The sequence below is a fragment of the Myripristis murdjan genome, chromosome 15 (genome assembly GCF_902150065.1).
Source record: "Myripristis murdjan chromosome 15, fMyrMur1.1, whole genome shotgun sequence".
Taxonomy (NCBI): Eukaryota; Metazoa; Chordata; class Actinopteri; order Holocentriformes; family Holocentridae; genus Myripristis; species Myripristis murdjan.
The window spans coordinates 31,849,582-31,868,400 of record NC_043994.1 but is presented as its reverse complement, the minus strand read 5'-3'; the positions used below and the strand labels follow the sequence as shown (position 1 = coordinate 31,868,400).

General features: G+C 44.3%; 1 protein-coding gene across 2 annotated transcripts in view; it reads left to right on the top strand.

Annotated features, from left to right (window-relative positions):
- The window catches only part of LOC115373034 (bone morphogenetic protein receptor type-1A), a 58,170-nt gene that overhangs the window by 14,236 nt on the left and 25,115 nt on the right, over nt 1–18,819 (top strand). For both annotated transcript variants that reach the window (XR_003929492.1, XM_030071258.1), the window contains exon 2: nt 5,365–5,478. The gene's annotated coding sequence lies outside the window, so the exon portion shown is untranslated. The remainder of the gene's footprint in view (nt 1–5,364; nt 5,479–18,819) is intronic.

Here is an 18,819-nt window from a genome sequence, read left to right as displayed (position 1 = left end):
TTCATGTTCATATCGTAGTGGAATGAATGGAAACCAGCGGCTGGAGGAAAGGGAGGAGGAGTGATGTGGCAGCTCTGAAAGCCCACTGCTCGCTCTGGGAGGAGAGCAGAGGAACCGGATGGAGACTGGAATGGGTTCTTTAATGAAAATGTACATTTTAGGTATTTACCTGACTTCACTATCCACAGTGTTATGCAATCAGTGAGAAATGAGACGTTCATTCTCTTAAAGGACAGTCTGACAGCACAGGGCTGTGTTGGGCTATTGTGAAACTTTTGACCTTAAGGGTTTTTTTAGGGTTTTGCTGCCCCGCAGAGCCAGCACAATCAGAAATATACCAACACCGTGGGAACATATCAAAACAGTTTGTCTCACTCTGTTCTAAATTTGGTTTTTCACTCGTTTGGTCTTTACAGCTTGCTGTAGAATAACTTTTCCACTGGTCATTACCTAACATGTCAGTGGCAAAAAGCTGCAAAATGTGACTGGAGCCTTGCTGTGCATTTCAGCTTGTGTGTGTGTGTGTGTGTGTGTGTGTGTCTCCCTGTCTTCCTTATGTAAGGTGGACTGGTTTCACAGCTCTCCTGTCAGACTGTGGTTTCACACCTCGATCCGACACGTTGCTCTGCTCAGGAATTTGCATTTTTAACCATCGCCTGCCTCGGCAGCTGAGCTGGCTCCGCCTCCGCCTGCCGACCTGGAGCGTCTCTGCTGTTAAAGGGCAAGGTCACTGTTTTCAAGCCTAGGGCCTCTTTACAGATTATGTGGCATCATCCTCAGATGTAGAGAGCCAAGTTTCACACATCAATTCAATACCAGGATCTGCTATCTATGCTGCTTATTTTGTGGTCATTATAAGTTTGGGAATGAATCAAAGTCTTTTAAAGTTTTGTTGCTTAATGATGTGAAACATGTGACTTAACATTTCATGCAGGTGTGGACCAGCTCTCATTGACCCATGGTGATATTTGTTATAAAGAATACTGAGGGGTAGGCTTGCTGACAAACGTGATATAAGGCTGCTCATTTAAAAAAATACTTTAATGGCGATATTGATCAAGCAATTTCTAAATCCCAACAAATTTGAAGCCATGCAACATGTGTACCACCCCTCTTAAGATCTTAGATCAGTGGTTTGAACATTACATGGAATCGCTGACTTTAACACAAGGTTGCATGTTGGAGAAAAAATGATTTCAGTCAAACTGAGTGGATTGTAGGTTCCTGTGTCACTGGTTGCTGTGTCGACGGTATGTGCTGAAAAACAAGTGATATAGTAAAGGCTGGTTCCATGTGCTTTTCCATCTATATCACAGCTGCACTTTTTATTAATATCACCCATTTCTGTGGTGACTCACCATAGAAATGAGTCTCATTGCTGCATGAAGTAATAATGATATAGTCATGAAAACATGAACTAAACTCCTCGGATCCACTGAAGAAGTGAAAGTGTGTAAAACCAAGAGTGGTTTTGAGACAGAGTCCCTGTGGGAGGTGTGTGTGTCTGTGTGTGTGTGTGTGTGTAGGACAGCGTCCTGCCTCTCGACTCTCTTACATTGTTGGTTTGCTTTAAATAGCAGCTTGGTGGGGCTGACAGCACTGATCCCAGGCCTGTAGAAACGTATAAATAGCTCTGAGCGATGTGACTGCAGCCTCCTCTGACCTTGGTACAAGAACACACATCCACTGCTTGTTAACCTCTCTCTCTCTCTCTCTCTCTCTCTCTCTCTCTCTCTCTCTCTCTCTCTCTCTCCCTCTGTCTCTCTCTCTCTGTCTCTCTCTCTCTCTGGCCTTTGATTTGTATTCTTTGTGGTTTAAATTAGAAAAAAGACAAATAGAATGCAAAATATAAATGACATAACATCCTAAATAATGCCTAGGTTTTTCCTAAACGTTCTCAGGTTTTTGAGTTATGTTGCTGAAAAAGCGGTCAGATGCTTTTAGTTGAATAACTATTGGCATGTGCACGTTTCAGGCTCATTTCAACAGTTTAAAGTTTGGTTTGGACATTCTGAAATATCAAACATCTCTCACCACGACCTCCAGAAATGTCAAACCTGTCTGTCATGTTTTATTTTTTGTCCCTTTGTGAAAAGCAGTAGGATTATACCAAGTGTGTTTGGTCTCTGTTATCTTTGTCCAACGTGTGAAATGTGGCTGACTTTATAAAACAACTTTTGAATCACTCATGAATAGTGTGAAGTGCTCTCCTTTTTTTGTTTTTCAGTCAGAAAGCTGATTTATTTATCCAGCTAATTAATGCACCTAATGTGCTTAATTGTTTTTTTCCCACCTTCTGCTGGTTTTAAATTAGACTTTGTTAAATAATCACCTCCAGCGGAAAGAGTCTTTACAGAAATGATTAGCGTTGGTTTGGTTGTTACTCTTTGGTGTCACCTGATGTTGGTTGTATTACGTGACATTAAAGAGAAAAACGAAGAAATGTACTTATGACAGAATCAGTGCGTACGTCATTTCTGGATATTTTTACAAACACATCAGAATACCCAAAACCACGTCTGGAGCGCAGAGCGAACAAACCAAGCCTGCAACATTATTTATACAAAATAAATGTGTTTCTGTTGCTCTTTTTTCCACAGAAATTCTTTATAATTAAAAACAAAAAACTCTGAGATGTGATGAATTCTGCTCCATTCATCCTTTTCTAGCTGGAGATCCTAAAAACACTCGACGGAAACTGAATCTGTCTATCACTTCATCCTCATGTGGGAGTGACAGATCTGTTTTTCCCTCTGTCTGTGTCTCTTTTTCTTGGCAACGTCTTGCTGTGTGTGTGTGTGTTTGTGTGTGTGTGTTTGAGAGAGAGAGAGACTGAGGCCGAGAGGCAGTTTTTTGTTGTTGTTTTGTTTTTTTGCCAACCTTGTGACCGCTCTCAGCCCCCGTCTTCGGACATCTATTTTCTCCTCGTCTGTCCTATAATAACTCAGCGACTGGATTCCCCACCGCTGCTGTTTCTCCTTCCCCTGGGGTGGAGCTGAACGCGCACACACACACACGCACACACACACACAGGACGTGCAGGTCAACTCATCACCCTTTTTCAGCACTGTATTCAGAGCCTGTCACAGCTGAGTATGTTAGCTTTGGCGGCTGCAGGTTGAAGTGCCTCTGAGCCTGGCTGGCTGACCTCTGACCCCTGATGTCAAGGGAATAATAATAATGTGATCTGATTATTTATCATAGCAGTAGTTTCAATTTCCATAGTTTGATATGACCAAATTTAGTATTTAGTAGCATTTGTATGAGTGTTAGCTGTAGTTTTGGTAATATTATTAATATTTGTTGGAGCATTTTTAACAGTATTAGTAAAAATAGTAGAAGTAGCAGTGGTAGTTGTACTTGTATCAGTAGTTACAGTTGTATTAGCAGTAGTATTAAAGGAATACTCCAACGTTTTGGGCATAATAGCTTTTTTCCGACTTCCGCCGGAGTCCCCAGACAGGCTAACGACTCCCATAGATGTCAAGTCTTTATGCTAAGCTAACAGGAAATGCTACCCATAGGAACTGAGCCACTGGATGTACAGAGGTGAAAATCTATTGAATGTCTTGTCTCAGTTTGGGGAAGTCGGGAAAAGCAGATTTGGCCAAAGTGTTGGAGTATTCCCTCCTAAGGTTCCTGAGGTTGTTATTGTTGTGTAATTATTATCATTACCTCATTCAGCAGCAGCTGGAGTTTGATGCTGTTATCTCATCAGTGTGTGTGGCTAAGCAAACAGCATTAACTGTGTTAAGGTCAAAGGTTAAGACTGGGGTTCAGATTGAATATCACCAAAAACTGCTGAACACTGCTGCACACACCACAGACATCACAATAAACTGTGAAGAGCTTTTCCTCAGTGAGACCACTGCAGAGTGTGTGCGTGTGTGTGTGTGAAGTGTGTGTACAGTGTGTGTGTGTGCTGTGCTGTCAGACTGGTTTCACTGTGCTCGCTGCTCTCTGGGTGTGAATATTAACTCTGTCCTGACGTCGTCCTCCTTCGCTAAATAAAGCCTCCTTTGAGGAGCTGAACGCCGTCACACAGAGACTTCTGTGTGGAGGAAGAGGGGGGAGGAGGAGGAGGAAGAGTGTCCGACTCCCAGCCAGAGTGCAGCACTTATCTGAACACACTCCGAGCAACACTGAGCTAATAATGCTGCACAGCCACAGTCTGCATCACGGCCTGCCTGGACTGTGGGCTCCTTGACAGAGTTCCAGGGTTTCGGGGTTCTTTGAGGGTTCTAGCGGTCCTTGAAGCAGTCTTAGAGGTTCTTGAAGAAGTTTGCAGAGTCCTTGGCGGCTTCCAGGGGTCTGTAAGGGGGTTTCAGGCGTCTGTGAGAAGCTATCAGGGGTTTAAAAGGGTTCTTGGGGGGGGGTTCTTGGTGTTCTTGAAAAGGGCTCCTGTGTCCTTGGTGGCTTCCAGGGGTCTGTAAGGGGGTTTCAGGGGTCCACGAGAAGTCACCAGGGGTTTTAAAGGGGTCTTGATGGGGTTCTTGCGGTTCTTGAAAGGCCTTCCAGGGTCATTGAGAGTATTCCAGTGGTCCTAGAAAGGGTTGCAGTGGCCTTTGTAATAGTTCCAGGAGTTTTTAGAGGAGTCTTTAGGGTTCTAGGGGTCCATAATGTGGTTTTTATGGGTCCTTCGAGGGGGTTTCAGTGGTCGTAAGAGAAGGCCCTGGGGATCCTCTCCTAGGGCTTCTGTGATTCCTTGAGAGGGTTCCATGGGTTCTAGATGGTCCTCAGCGAAATGAACTCAAGTTTTATTTCACTCAAATATGGCTGAATTGAAAATATTCCATTGGGAGATAATGGCATGAAGATGATAACAAGAGATGCTTCGCTACCTTTTGAGTGTTTTATTTTGATTATTGATTACTGCTATAATGCAGATATTTATAATTCACCATTCAAAAGACAGTCTTTCATAATCAAACCTGTCTGTCTGAATCATTTCGCTTCACCGGCACACAGATCTGAGATTTTAGCCTGATGAGAGATTAGCTCTCACTGCTTCCTCTTCTGCGTACAGAGTGAGGTTTCGCGGAGTGGTCCTTTTAATTCCTGGAATATCAGTTTGGACTCCAGACAGAGAAAGTTGTTTTTAGGGTTTAACAGGTCATTTTCCAGGAATTCAGCAGAATGAATCTTTCAACTTGTTTCTCACACTCATGCTTCAGGTAATTGGTTTTCAGCTCGACTGGAGAGCAGAGAGACTGGAAAACTACATCAACAAACTGTGTTCAAGTCCTGGAAAAAGCCCCTGCTGAGTTTGTGGAAGTCCTGGAAAAACATGTCTCTAAAAAACTGGTTGATATTTGAAGTCTAACAACATGATTTTAAATTTCTTCTTTCTTCTGTCGCCTTCAGCTTCCTGGTTGTGATGTCGGTCTGATCCCACAACCTTCCTCTGCTTCCAAACTGTGTTTCCCATGGAGCCGTGCACCGACACACACTCTGTTCTGCCATGGAGCCACCAGCTAGGTAAGGCTGTGGAAACACACACACACACACACACACACACAGTCATGTTCCAGCTCAGCTCCCTGCAGTTGGTGTGTGTAACGTCTGCAAGATGTTTATTGCGGTCACATGAAAAACATCGCTGGTCTGGTGTGTGTGTTTGCCTCAAGTTTCCCACTCTCTCCCACACACACACACACACACACAGACACATCTATACATACCACACATAAACAAAAGCTGTTTTTTGTTGAGGGGCACCGGTGATTACCTCTTAAAACTTGATTACCCAATCCACCTCTCTCTTTCTTGTGCTCTCTCACACACACACACACACTCCCCTTCCCCCATTCTGAGGAGATTAACCTCTGACCCTGGGGCTGGAGGCGGAGTCGGCCAATCAGGTGTCTTCCTGGCCGTTAATTGCAGGCTGTGATTGGGTCATTGCAGCTGTCAGCTGATGTGATTAATAACCAGAGAGTTGTGGAGCAGGAAGAGAGCTGATTACACTGCATCTGGTTTTCTCTCTCTCTCTCTCTCTCTCTCTCTCTCTCTCTCTCTCTCTCTCTCTCTCTCTCTCTCTCTCTCTCTGTGTGTGTGTGTGTGTTTGTAAAATAGGTGGAGTGTTATTTGACCATGAGAAAAAGGTCTGGAACATGTGAGTTTGTCTGTGTGTGTGTGTGTGTGTGTGTGTGTGTGTGTGAGATGGATGAGGTCATTCCTTGCTGTGAGAACAAAGCTTTTGAGTGTGTGTGTGTGTGTGTGTGTGTGTGTGTGTGTGTGTGTGTGTGTGTGTGTGTGTGTGTGTGTGTTCCTTAACTGATAGTGTATCTTAAACAGAACAGTGTTGCAGTTTTAGAAATGTTAGAAATCTGAGAATGATCCTAAAACGGTCCACTTTTTGGTCTTTTTTCCTGCGGTATTTTCCTTTAAACTATAGGTGTTATCTGCCAGCGGGGTGATATGATGCCAGCTGCTGCCAGGACAGTTTCACACACTGACAAATTTTTTGGGGACCAAGTGACAGAAAGGTCCTGACAGAAGGCAGATTCCTGTGTTTGTGTGGAGACGAGGCGACTCAGGAAAACAAACAAAAGTTATCTTGACTTTCTGACTTGATTCAGACTCGACACCAGATGAAAGGAGCTGTTGTTTCTGTGTGTGCGCGTGTGTGTGCGCGCGTGTGTGTGTGTGTTGGGGGAGGCTGCATTGCTGAAAAGTGTCTGAGTTTAGTTGGTCGCCAACAGGCCTTAAAACAGAGCGAGTCGGCCAGTCTGCTGCAGAAAATCACTCCCATATGTTCCTTAACGCGCATCCACCCCGCCCCCCTCCCCTTCACTCCCCCCAAAACGTTGAAATCAGACACCGTGGGTCTGGATCGGACCGGCTCGGATCACATCAGCTCCTCTCCTGTTTGGGTTCAGCCTGTTTGTGTTTGTGAAGGTCTGTGCTGCAGATTGTTGACTGAAATCAATCAATCAGAGTGACTCGTTCTGACTGACTTTTTAAAATTTATTATTTTTTGGAAATACTGACAGTCAGAATGCTGTGATAATACAGCCGTGTTTCCTTTTTTCATCCTGTCAGAGCTCTCATGTGATCATGAAGATTTGTGGGCTGCGTGATTATGGCAAAAATTACAATCACAATTATTTTGGTCAGTATTGAGTATTGAGATCAATATTCACTTATTGATTTTGGGAACATCATGCATTTAATGAACTTTTGGATAGATATTAGATATCTTTTTGGATGGAGTATATTTGGGATCTGCAGGGGGAAATAAAAGGGCAGCAGTAGAGGCCAAATACAAGTGGTAAACACCATCCGAAAGCTGGGAACCTGAAGATTAATTTGAGCTGAAGCTCAGCTCTGTGTGTCATGTTATTCTAGTCATAAATCTGACATAAACACTGTTTTAGTCAGGCGCCTGTTTATTAATTTATGTGTGTTAGTGTGTAAGGGTTAGAACATTATGATGGGAGTATCTGAAGCCATTCCCATGGTCAGGTATGTGCCATGTTGTACCGGACAAAAGTGTGTCTGAAGAAGTGGCACAAAATTGAACCATTTATGACTGGAGAATTAATAAAAATGGTCACAACCCCCCCAAAATCCCACATCAGGACACCAAGACCTTGAGGAACACCATAGAAAAAGTAATGCTTTGATTTGGTGGTATTTGGAGGTTTCTGTTAGACCTGCATTTGGATGCGATTGGATATTGAGCGTTCTGATGTGGAAATGTGTCAGAAAGTGGCCCTCACTGTCAGTCCAGCTGGAGAAGCAGAGCTCCTCTGAACGGCCTCGCTCTCTAGTTTGTGGCGGTAAAGTTTCATGAGGCTGTAGTTATCCTAGAGGTCACTAGAGGTCATTTTATACAGTGGTCATTCCACACACATATTTTGAAAATGTTTATATTATTATCAGCTGCAGCATCAGCATCACCCTGGCTCTGTCTGCAGTCTGGAAAAATCTGGAAAACAGCAGAAATTACTCGATCTTGGAAAGTTTGGGAATAAGAAAATGATCTTTAAATCTGTGGAAACTCTTGTTCTGTTCCAATATGTAGATGTAACAACCACAACACATTAATATTAATATTAAAAATGTAGGTTTAGGAAATGTATGGAATATTGAAATGTAAATTGTGCAGGAAACCTGTAATTTCTTTTTTTTTTTTTTTTTTTTTACAATAAACCAGTGAAAATACTCAATATCAGCAGTTACTAACAGCATGCTGAACAACTTATATCGGTTGAACCATACAACACACACACACACGTACACACACAAACACACAGCTTCTCTGGTCTAACGCTGAATGCCATTCTTTTTGTCTTAACTCGCCTTCCACCTCTCTCTCTCTCTCTCCCTCTCTCTCTCTCTCTCTCTCTCACACACACATTCTCTCTCACTATTTCATTCTTTCCATCCATCCCCTCTCTCTCTCTCTTGGTCTCTCTCTCTGCCTATTTTTAGCAGGCATGTTGAGCGTTTGGTGTGTGGAACATTTGGAAGTCAAACGTCGGAGAAATTAACTAATTTCAGAGCTTAAGTCTGACTGCAGCACAGACGGAGCTTAACCCGTCTGTCTTTCTGTCTGTTTTTTTGTGCTTTTATCCCCCCCCCACCGTCTCTCTCTCTCTCTCTCTCTCTCTCTCTCTCTCTCTCTCTCTCTCTCTCTCTCTCTCTCTCTCACACTCACTCACTCACACACACACACACACACACACACTCACACACAGGACCACCTATACAGCTGTGTCGTCCACAGCTCTGCGGCCTGGCAGCAGTTTCCAAGGCACACTGTCAGTCCAGTGTGTGACCAGACCAGACCACACACACACACACACACACACACAGACACACACACACACAGACACAGACACACACACACACACACACACACACACACACACACACAGAGGCAGTGTGCTGTCTGGTAGAATGATCCCAGCGCTCAGTTTTATGTTTTTAACCTCCCTGCCTGCCTCTGACTCATCCAGCTGCTCTCAGTCTGCTGATGCCTGGCTCAGTGGCACTGAGGCAGCATGTCGCTCATACCAGCTTCCTTGTCCAGTGAAAGCACCAACCATCTGACTCCAGCTTCACTAACGTGCTTTTTTCCATTTTTATGTTTATAAAATTGCTACTTAAGGTTTTTTTGGCTTCTGGTCAGACTGAGGAAGCCGTTTGCTCTGATCACTTCACATCAGACTTCTATCACTATCACTATTATTGATATTGATCAGCTGACAGTGAATATGATTATTAGCTGTAGCTCTGCATGGCTGGGACCCTCCCTTGCTGTCAAGCAGCTTCCTGCTCTGAACATCCTCAGGAAATAAAGAAAAACCCTTTGGAGGAGAAAAAAGAGGAGCTAATTCAATCTGAACTTTATTGTCCCCTGCAGTGAAAACACAGCGACTCGCCACACAAGATACCAGAGTGTCAGTCAGTGAGACGCACAGGAAGTCAGCAGCTCCCTATGCTGCAGTGAATTGGCCAAGCAGGGTCACAGATTATTTACAGGCGTATGACGGGGATGGGGGGTCGATTCAGTCACAGATTATGCTGCCATGCTCAGCCTGAGTCGATACTGTGTCCTCAATTTAAATCAATTTTTCCAAATAATTTTGAAAAATTAAAAATGTATTTTATACGTCATTTCGGTTAAATTACAATACAGTTACTGCATGAAAATATGTAGAATTGTATTTTCTTTTTAAATTTATTTAACTTGTGTAATTATTTTCAATTTTATTCATGCATTAATTTATATTTATTTTATTTATACATTAAAACGCCCTTAACTTTGACCGAAATTGCACTATATCGACACTATACTTGAATTGCAGAACTGCAGTACATATCTAATCGACATCCTTGTATTGTGTTTATTTCCCTGGTATGACGTTCATAACTTCATAATTAATGAAGCAGTGAAATGAGTGGCTGCTGCTTTTACACAGGAAGAGGAAACGTGACCAGCGAGAGAAAACATGTTTTGAGTTCAGCAAATGGCTGTTGGCTTGCATTTGCATAACGTTAACTATATTTCAGCTGTTGGCCTGCCCCTCTGCCCCTGTCGCCCTCCAGGTCACCTCACAAGCTGTCCCAGCATGCCCTGCAAGCGATTTGATCATAGCATGTAGAACCTGAAGTGATGGCGAATCAGGTGTGTTCACGGCCAGGAGAAATAAAACTGGCGGATGGTTGTGTGTTTAAAAGTGTTTAAAAGTGTTTAAAAGTGTTGTAGGTGTCGTACCAGCCTGAACCAGCTGCTGAGTCAGCAGGTCAGCAGCGTCTGCCGGGCCCGTCCAGGCCGCCGGCTGATTTATGATCTTCGTGTTGTGTTTATGGTCTGCGTGTTTGTTTTATGACTCGGCTGCATGCTGTTGATGATGGATGGACCTGATCTGTGTCTGTGGGTCTGAACACACCTTCAGCAGGCGGGGTCTCGGCTCCCTGCCCAGGTTGCACAACAACCTGTCTGTCTGTCTGTCCGTCTGTCTGTGTGACTCACACGCAGCCTTTTGGTGTCATTTTCCTCAAAGGAAACATAAAATGCAAATAGTCGTTACTTTAGACTCTGGTTGGCTTCAGTTGCTCGGTGTAGCATTTGAGCCGGTCCTGTGTCAGAATAAAATCCACACTGCTGCCTCGGTATAATGACTGTAAACCAGTGAGATCCTGTTGCAGATGACTATCTGCGCCTCTCTCCCAGCAGCACTGCTGCTAGTGCTCATGTTTCTCCATATTAAGACCACATTTCCCAGCAGCCCCGTTGCTTCCTGTCCCCCACCCACACCCCAACCCCCCCAAAAGTGTTTTTTTTTTTTGTTTTGTTTTCCAGAATCTCTAAAAGCTTTGGCTCAGTTTGCTCTGGAAGAACGGTGCCCTCTTCCTGTTTTGTGCCCTAAAGCAACACAGCAGATTTCCCGAGGCTGATCACTGAGGGTCTGCTGTGTTTACACTGGTGTCTAAAATGGACGTGGTTTTGATTTATTGAAGTCGGAGTCATTTACGCAGCAGCGTTTACTGTGTGTGAAGAATGAAGCTGAACTGCAGGAAGCTCAGCTGAATGTTTCTGCTTGGGTTTGCAGCTGCTCCTGGTCAGCACATCTTCTGTTAGCCTGCAAATTAAGTTAATCTCTCTCCCCCTCTCTCTTGCACACACACACACACACACACACACACACACAAACATACGCGCACAAGCAAGAAGCTGATGTTGTGTGTAACGAGGCATTGACACACATGATAAAAGTGAAAACCCCTGCAGAGTTTAAACATCCGTTAGGAGGTTTTATGTATGCAAACAGAGAGGCAGAACATAAAGTGAAAACATTTCAACATGGCCTCACATCTCAGAGGTCAAAGGTCACAGGTTTGAATCCCCAAGCAGCCAGTGAGTGCCTGTCAGACACTGGAGCTGCCCTGGAGCAAGGCAGCTCACTGCTGTTGGATGTAAATTAGCTCAGGTTGGGTCTCAGCTCAGGTGAAATCATCTCATGATGGTTTATGGAAACAACCTAAGTACTTTTCCAATATGCACATTTATTATCATATTCTGTGATTAGTGACTTGTTTTCCTAGTGAAAATTAATTCCAGTAATTTATCAATGGACTCAGTGTCTGTCATGACCTTCCTGAGGCTGATTGTGTTTTCTGATAAATCCCTTCTTTTAAAAACATGACATGTTGTTTCTTTAACCATGCAGTGGTTTCTTTGATAAGCGTTTCTGTGTTAAATTTTCCACATCTCTTCATCACACAGTATAGTTCATACTTTATTACTTAAGACTTTTCCTCATCAGCGTCCTTGGTGCTGCTCCTTTAAATATATTCCTTTCACTGTCATTTCAGTTTTAGCATTTATTTTTTGTTTCTGTGAAGCACTTTGTTGTTTTTTCTAAGAAAAATGCTCCATAAATAGTTTATTATCATCACATAAATAATAGATTAACAGCAATGATAACCTTTATTTGCATTGCATAAAGAATTAGAATGTGTTTTACAGGATGAATAAAAATGCAGCTCCTGTCATGGAGGTCAGCATTTATTTTAAGGAGAGTCGTTGAAAATCTCTGTTGGCTGAGCAAGGCAGCAGCACCGTGGGGTTGTAGGTTCACTTCCCATTCAGGCTGCTCATATTAAAACAGTATGGCAATTTTAAATGACCCAGAATGTCATTTAAAAGTGAATGTAGAGTGCAGAGTGTGTGTTATCAGCACACAGGAGAGAGAGAGGTGAAGGATTAAACCAAGTCAGATGGGGAGGAAGGGGAGGAAGAGGAGGATTCTGAGGAGGAGAGGCAGGCTGAAGAGCAGGAGGAGGAAGAGGAGAAGAGGCTTGCTGCGGCTCGGGGTATTCTTATGCTAATCCACCGCCGGGGACGAGGCGCAGAGCAGCCGAGCAAACAATGGCAGTGGAGCCAGAAAGTCTGGCCTGCAGTCTCCCAGGCCCTGAAAGGCATGTCGGGCAGGGCGCCGACACCGACGGGAGGCTGCTGCAGCACCCAGAGGCCCGCCTGCAAGGAGGGGCCCCTGGAGGGGCCGGGGCACGGGGCCAAGATGGAGGAGAGAGAGAGAGGAAACAGAGAGCAGGGAGAAGAGACATGAGGAGCGGAGAGAGAGAAAGAAATGAGAAGGAACACGGAGGAGAGGAAAACTGGAGAAGGGAGGAGGAGGAGAGAAACAGGAGAAATGAAGGAGAAAGCAACAAATAGAAATGGAGAGGAAACAAGAGAAGGGAGTAGGGAGGGGGAGGGGAGGAGAGAGAAGAAGGGAAACAAGAGGGAGAGAGAAGGAAAGGTAAAGAGTCAGGGAAAAGTAAGACAAGGAAAGAGGCAAGGAGGCAGGGAGAAGCAAATTAGAAAGGAAAATAGAGAAAGAAAATATAGAAAGATGAGAGGTAAACAAGATGAGCAGGAGAAAGCCAGGTGAAAACTACACCTGGAAGACAAAACTCAGCAAAACAGGCAGGGTTGAGAGCAGGAGAGAGGAATTTTTGTGAAAACAGATCTTTTACAACAATTAGCAAGTAGGGCTGGGCGATATCTCCAAAAAAAAACAACATTTTTTTAAAGCCTTTTGACAATGTACAGTATATATCTTGTTTTACGTGTGGTTATGTTAGAGGGAAAGGAAGCTAAAAACACAAAACACAGCGACAGCTGATTTTACTGCTCAGTGAATATTGGGCTTCATTTAGTTACCTTTCTTTATTTATATATTTTTATTTATGTTATTAATTTATAGCTGGAGGATCAGTAACTAACATGTTTTTTTAAATTAGTCATTTTAATCTGTTCTCAACTGGACCACATGAATTGCTTACTGGCTATTGATCAACATTAGCTAATGTTACCCCATCAACAATAATATTTGCACAACTGTTGTTGTCTTTATGTCTTTAGTGTGCTCAGAATCTCATTTTTAAAATCATTAAGTCACCACTGTATTCACCATAATGCTTTATTTTATATTTCCAACAAATTTTATCATGAATGTATATTAAATATTCAGTGTATCGCCGACAGCAGCGATCAGCCTGTATCCAGATGGAGAGTCTGTCTCGCTGTCGCTCTGTCCTGCTGCACAGGAAGTTTCCTTTTGGGTTTGTATGGAATAGAGAAAAGAAGAAGAACAGGGTAGTTAGCATGAGCTTAAATAGCCACGACGGCTGATCAGACAAAAGAAAAGAGTCTCAAACTCCATCAGCAGGAAACCCAAGTCCTGCCCCCACACCGTTTGATTGACAGAAATTTAGGAAGTCAGATTGTTGTAATCAGCGTGCACACAGTCTCCGTTAAAGCCTGGAAGAATAAACAGCTAAACAGCTCGCTCTGCTCTGTCCCAGCCCGTCCTGACTCACACACACTCACACACACACACACACACACACACACACACACTGATCCCAATCTCCCTCATTACTGCATTTATTTGCAGAGCTCAGGAGCTGCAGGTCTCCGCCGGCCCGGCCAATCAGGCTCCACGTCGATTTATTTAGTCTGCTGCTGTTCTTCCAGAGCGGGAAGTGCACACGCATTAAGGCTTGATTATTGATGTCTGCTGCCTCGCTGCCGGCCGGCCTGGGAGGGGTGGGGGGGCATTAGGGATGGATTATTAATGCCTGCAACCCCCCGCAGCTCCAGTGTCATTTTACGGGACTCTGCCAGTGATTTGAGGGCGTGTAAAGTTTACTAAATCAGATCTGCAGCAGCTACAAAACAAGCCGCGCACTGTTTCAGGAAGTTATTTGCTATCTGGAGACCTTTTGTCAAGAAACAGCTGCCTTTCCTTTTTTCAACACTTTGTCCTGTAAAGCATTTTTGAATCAATCCCGTACAAACTAGTTTTGTCTGTTTCTGAGACACAGACAGAAGGCTGGGTTCCACTTTGTGTCATGTTTTTATTGAATTTAATTTTCTTTAATTTTTCATTTTATATTTCAGCTTAATTTAATTACTTATTTCAAATTTTATTTCATTTCATTTCATATCTAACCCTTCACATGTCTGGTCAGCAAGGCCCAAACGCCCATATACATTGAGAGGTACAAGTCCCCCCCAATGTTCAGGCACTCCAAAAATGTCCCCCCCCAAAAATATTGCTGGAATATATTAGCAATTCAATGTTCAGTCGTTCCCAAAATGTCTGTCCCCCCCAATGCTGAAATGGTGGTTTTGGCAATGCTGGTCAGTAAGGAGAGTAGCCCGGTAATAATACAAGTCACCTGGATGCAGGGTGTTTCCTTCATTAAGCTTCTCCTGCTGTATCACACCAGAGTCCAGCAGCCAAACATCATGTTGTATGATACACTGCTATATTAACAGTGTTCAGCAGTTTAGTATCACACCCATGACATTAGTCTGTTGTATTACAACAGCATTTAATACAATAAAATCATGCAACGTGATTGTTTTCATAGCAAGGCCCAATGAAAGCTTATTTTACCCAGAAGCTTCCAGCTCCCATGAAACGATTACAGAACAGTTTTTTCTTCATCAGGTCTTACCTGCTGCTTGGGTTTCTCTCCACCAAATTTCCCGGCATCCTCAGAGCAGTGTGACCTCAAATTCTTTCCCCCTGGGGGGGGCAGCTACGCCTCAGTGGTTCCCTATAAGGCAGGTTTATTCTGCACAGGTGGGACCGCTAACAAAACCTCCTTTCATTCCCGTCACGGTGAGCGCCGCCCCGGCAGGCCTGACGGGACGTCCAGCGAGCCGCAGCCACGCTACATTAACACTGCCAGGCCGCCTGGACGCCTCAGCACCGCTCCGCTCCTGCCGGGACGGGACGTCCTGCAGGTGAAGGGTCACAGGTCTGATTCCCTACAGTAGCCAGTGTGAGTCAGACTGCCGTGTGCCCGTGAGCCAAAACATGGGGTTTCCTGCTGAGCGCTCAGTGTGTACAAGGTTTCAAATCCTGGAAAATTTGAAGATGTGTTTTCTGAAAATGCTTTGCCTCTGGAAATGATTTGTAATATAATGAAACCTCCCTAAAGTTTTGTAAAAGTCATGGAAGTTGTTCGGTAATAATGGTGATCTTGACAAGTGTAGCTAGAGCCTGAGGAAACATGGCGATTCTGATATTTTTTTTATTCCCTGGAAATCAGCTCTTCAATCATTTTAGGAATCCAGACATACAGAGCGGAGAAACTTGGCTTTATCGTGCTAAGATTTGTTAGAGCAGCTGGAAATGACTCAAGCCATTGCTAGAATGCCAGGCACGTAGTTTTAATAACATGTTGTTGTCAGAAAACATGACTTATTTCTTGGCTGAAGAGACGGGATGTGCTGGATGTAAACAATTTGAAAAAGGTTTTGGGTTTTAACTCGTAAAGAAGTACAAAAACCTGTGGTTTCCACTGCAGGACTGTTTTTAAATCTGGTCTGATGAGAGTTGAGACCGAAAGAAAGTTGCATTAATCACCTGTGCACATCATGTGTGTAAACAGCAGCGAATAGGAACAGACTGCACTTAGGGAACCAAAGTACCCAGAAGTCCTGAGTGGTGAGAGGCACACCTGGAAGGAGACTTCACCTGTTTCACATGTTTTGTTTTAATAAAATTCTACCCGACAATACTAACAGAGAAAAGACAGATAAATGTGTCAGCCCCTGAACTGTGTGTGTGTGTGTGTGTGTGTACGTGTACGTGTTCTATCCTGCTGGGTGGAGCGTCAGGCTGCAGTTCGACTGAACAAGTCTGAACACGAACTTGCTGAGGAGAGAGGAGGAGGAGGAGGAGAGGAGGAGGCGGGGGAGGAGGAGGAGGAGGAGGAGGAGGAGGAAGGGGGATGAAGGGGGATGAAGGGGGGTGTTGGCTGCCAGGCCGGCAGTGAAAGTTCCCCGACAGCAGGAGTTTGTGGTTTGGCCGATCCGGCTCGGACCAGATTTTAAAAACTCTTTCCAGGGATTTTCATTCATTAGTTGATCTCCTTTTGATCTTGTCAACTTGTGCATTTTATTTCCCACCGGGTGATTTCCAGTTTTTAAAGGCAAACTGCATGTTTCCTCATCATACCTGCTGACTGGCTGGCTGGCTGGCTGACTGGCTGGCTGACTGGCTGGCTGGCTGGCTGACTGACTGGCTGACTGGCTGACTGGCTGGCTGGCTGGCTGACTGACTGGCTGACTGGCTGACTGGCTGGCTGACTGACTGGCTGACTGGCTGGCTGGCTGGCTGACTGGCTGGCTGACTGGCTGACTGGCTGACTGGCTGGCTGGCTGGCTGGCTGGCTGGCTGGCTGGCTGGCTGACTGGCTGGCTGGCTGACTGGCTGACTGGCTGACTGACTGGCTGGCTGGCTGACTGGCTGACTGGCTGACTGGCTGGTTGACTGCTATCTCACTTGTCTCACCCTCTGGTGTCAGGGCTTTTTTTTTTTTTTTTTTTTCCTCCGTTCTGCCGCCAGATGTGATAACAGTGTGTCTCCATGTCAGTCAGTGTGTGAGCGAGAGAGAGAGAGAGAGTCTCTCACCTTCTCTTTTCAGAGAGAAGTGGATGTGTTTAGGAAGGTGTGTGTGTGTGTGTGTGTGTGTGTGTGTTGGAGGGGTTGCTTCCTGGCTTGGGGGCTTCCTGAACCTGTCTCGTCTTGTCCTCTCTCTCTTTCTCTTTTATCATCACATCACTGACACATCTATCTGTGTGTGTGTGTGTGTGTGTGTGTGTGTGTGTGTGTGTGTGTGTTCGTGTGAGTGTGAGAGAGACTTTCTGTGTCTCTCTCACAATCACACACACACTTTTCACATATCTGCTCCATTCTTGTGCTCAAATACAGCCAAACTCAGGCCAAGTCCACACAAAATGCAACTTGATTTATCCATTCATTTTTACACACACACACACACACACACACACACACACACACACACACACACACACACACAAACATGTACATGCTGTGCTGTCACCCTCTCTCACATTTTCACGTAAACACATACACACTAATTCACTCATACACACACACAAACACACACTCACAAACTTTCTCACTCCCTCACACACTAACACACTAGCTAGGCCCTCTGCTCTGTGTGTGTGTGTGTGTGTGTGTGTGTGTGTGTGTGTGTGTGTGTGTGTGTGTGTCTTTGTTCTCTGCCTCCTCAGATGGGATGTGTGAAAACTGGGTCACAGGTCGGCCTCTTTGTCCCGCCCGGGCAAATGGAAAGTGACAGACACCGGCCCCGCTTCATCGCTAATTCACCTCCCTCCACACACACACACACACACACACACACACACATACACACACACACACACACACATACACACTGCCCCCACCACTAATTGCGACAGGACCAGGGCCTGTAATTGCAGAACATCCCTGGACAAATAATTTGGTAGTGAGTTTGGCGCAAAGACGAATCAGCAGGGGTGGGTGTGTGTGTGTGTGTGTGTGTGTGTGTGTGTGTGTGAGTGTGTGTATTTGTGAGTGTGCATTTTAAGTTTTAAAGTGACGTATGGCTGTGTATGTGACTTTTCTTTCCGTCATCCATCTCCCTCCCTCAGATTCTTCATCTTCCTCCTGACGTCATCTTCTCTCCCTGAGCTTCTGAAAGGCTTTTCCATCCTGATAAAAATAAAATTCCTGGGAAAACTCTGAATAGTTGGCATGAAAATGGCAGCGTGGTGAAGAGGTAGTTAGCAAGCAGAGAGTCAAAGGAAGAACAGACTGACCTCATGTATGGAAACGTCTGGTTTTTTTTATACTTGAGTATCAGGAGACACAAAAGCAGAAAGGTTTTTACTGGCGGTGAAATTGCAGGTGGATCTTAAAAGTAAGAGGGAGACAAGAAAACAATTCAAGATAGTCAAGTTAAAATGGATAAACAAAATAAGTTGGAAAAAAGCTAATAAGATACCATTTATTTGGTTAAATTATGAAATTAGCCCATAAGGTGAAGATTCTTACTGCTGTCCAGAACATTCATGAGTTTGGAATGGCACATTTATTTTTATTTTGTGGTCTTTTTTGTTGTTGTTCTCACGATTAAAAGAGTTAGTGAAGGATGTTTTTGGCCTGGTGGGGGTGTTCATCATCCTGGTGGTCCAGGTTAATATCAACTGGGACTGGGAATCACCAGAGGCCCCATGATGCAATATTATCATGATACCATAGTATTGCAATTTTTCACCATTTTGCATTAACATGTATTGAGATATATTCTGATTTATTGCCTTTTTTCACCTGCAAATTATGGCCCCAGAGGGAAAACTTTGTCAACATCTGTTTAATCTGATCAGATTAAGTTTTCATTCTGTTCATTTCACTTCAGTCACTTTTATTGCAGCAACACAGGACAGACTGACGAACTCTGTCGATACTTGGTGATACAGCATCAATA